General features: G+C 40.8%; 1 non-coding gene across 1 annotated transcript; it reads right to left on the bottom strand.

Moving 5' to 3' along the window:
• Positions 1-243: 243 nt before the first annotated feature.
• LOC144756994 (small nucleolar RNA U13) lies at positions 244-342 on the bottom strand. The gene has a single exon (XR_013595462.1). It is a non-coding gene; the product is annotated as a small nucleolar RNA U13 (small nucleolar RNA).
• Positions 343-2,407: the final 2,065 nt, after the last annotated feature.

Here is a 2,407-nt window from a genome sequence, read left to right on the forward strand (position 1 = left end):
GTACTTTCGGTCAGAGTCGGTTTTAACCGAATTCCGGACAGCCTATATATGACATACCTTCTGTGACAATGTGCATGGCTTATGTAAAATGTGTTAATCTTCACCCAATTGTGTGATCACATATGCAATTTCATTTGATCTTTGTTGTGAAAACTTTCCTAAAAACCAGAGTAAACTATTTAGAATAATGTATTCTATTGTTAACAATTTTAACGTAACTGTTCCAAAGGACCACTAGTTCTAACTCAGAGAGGTAATGTGCCCTGTTGTAACAAGGATGGGATAGCACACATCATGCACAAGTGTGAAAACCCACTCATCACTTGCAAGAACTAGAAGGATCAGAAGTAAAGGTTATCGGAGGAACACCAGAGCATGTGATTCTCTCATGAATGTGAGGGTGACAATGTCGTGGCGGTGGTGTCTGTCTACATCTGCCCGGGTCACATTCGAAACTAATCACAAGTTACCTATGATGTTTTTTAAGAAAAGAGAGTCCAGTACAGCAAAAGTCATATTATTATACTAATTTATATGCAGCAGTGTAGCCAATCTGTTTCCCGGTTTGTAGTTTCATCCCTTAAAAGGACCGCCCACCATATGTTCTATTTATTTTTACAACATAGAGAACAGACTACATTGTAATCTCTTGCAGACATCATGAAAAGGCAGCATTTATGAATAAAAAACAAGGGTTGCAGGGGAAGAAGGTGCATGTATGAGATGCATTTTGAATATAAATGAACACTTTACTTTAAACATTTAATGAAAACAGACATTGTTTCTGCCCCATCTTTGAGTATGCCAAAATGCTACTCTGATTGGAAGCAATTCCAAAATATACAACTTTAAATCTGTTATAACTTTGATTATTAACTGTCACTAAACAGTTGTAAATGAGAAAATCGTTGCAGCAATAGAAGTGAGGTATCATGTTATCAGCACTTTTAATTTTTAAGCAACGTTCATGAAAAGAAAAGACGGGCACGCTAGACAGACACTGACTGGAAATCTATACATGCAATGGGCGATAAAATAAAATGTCAGATGTCATAGAAGTAAAGGGTGTCGTATTTTAATCGAGCAATTCAAGAACACCCTCGCTTGCGAGTCGCAGGGGCATATTTGAATGTTTTGTGACCAGAATGCAGTAGCAAAACATTTATGTTTTACTGTCTCCTCGAAGGAGGCGGTAACCCATTTGCAAACAAATAGTGGTCTCCAAGGGACCCCTTCCCCTTTGTTAATGTGAGCATCAAAGTTTTAAAGTCGAGCCTAGAGCAGCGCGCATGTGCTGCTCTAGTAGATGACCTCTTGGAATCGGTTTGCACTTTTCTGAAACATGTGCGTGTGGCTTTTTTTTTGCAGTAATTGTATTGGCCTTTGCGTTTGTCATTCAGAAAAGAAAGCACACAATTGCCCAAGAGCTGGTACATGTCCCACCTTTTTCTCAAAATGTTGACTCCTACGCATCCACCTTGTGGGAGCGAGCAGCGGCGCGCAGAGCCATCTGTTTCTAATTCGCGTGGCCGCACTTGTTTACATTTGCCTGTCTCGCGTCGCTTTCACTTTTGTGCTGTGCTTGTTTCTTTCAGTTGCTCCACTTCAAGCTCTGTTGCGGTATGTTATATGTCTTTGCGTGTTGTGCAAACCTTTACCAAGCCTCCGCAATGCTTTTCTTTAAGGTCAAGTTGTCAAGGAGGTAGGTTACACTGTTACGGTAGCACATCATTCGGCTGCCACATTTATTAGTCTCAAAAGAGTGAATTTGGACAACAAAGGACAAAATAAAATAGAAGCCAGCACAGTCCAAAGTCCTGTCTACACCTATCAATGTAATATCATCGGGACATCTTTGCCTGCTGTGCATGCATTCTTTGTGTCGGCTCCGCAGCAGCCTTTCTCGTTTTGCAGAAGAATAACAAATCTTTTACAATTGACCACACACTGTTAAAAACAGGCGAGTTCTGCGTAGACTGCTAAGCAGCGTGTGTTGCAGACTGCATTCACACAGCGCCAGTTATGCGATTCCTCAGGTGCGCCTACAGTGACTGCTAAATCATTGTGCACAGAAAGCGATTCTTCACACGAGTGTAGAAATGCGGGGCACCCTTGATTAAAATATGTTTTCAGCAAGCATGTAGTCACAGGCCCTGAAAGGGATCCTGATTGATGAAAAGTTGAGTGATTGTCAAGATCAAGTTCGTACTTCAGAATGTTATTTTCTCCATCTTTTGGTAGTGCTGATTATTATTAATTCTTGCAAATTCTAGAATTCTCTGTTGAAGCATACTCCAGTTTTTCTCTCCCTCTCTTTCAATGGCATGTCCCTTCCTCTTTCTCCCTCTTCCTCATTCAGAAAGCAAGGTCAAAATCTGGTGGCCCATCTCCACCTTTCTCAGGTTAA

The sequence above is a fragment of the Lissotriton helveticus genome, chromosome 5_1, assembly GCF_964261635.1.
Source record: "Lissotriton helveticus chromosome 5_1, aLisHel1.1, whole genome shotgun sequence".
In the NCBI taxonomy this organism is placed as follows: Eukaryota; Metazoa; Chordata; class Amphibia; order Caudata; family Salamandridae; genus Lissotriton; species Lissotriton helveticus.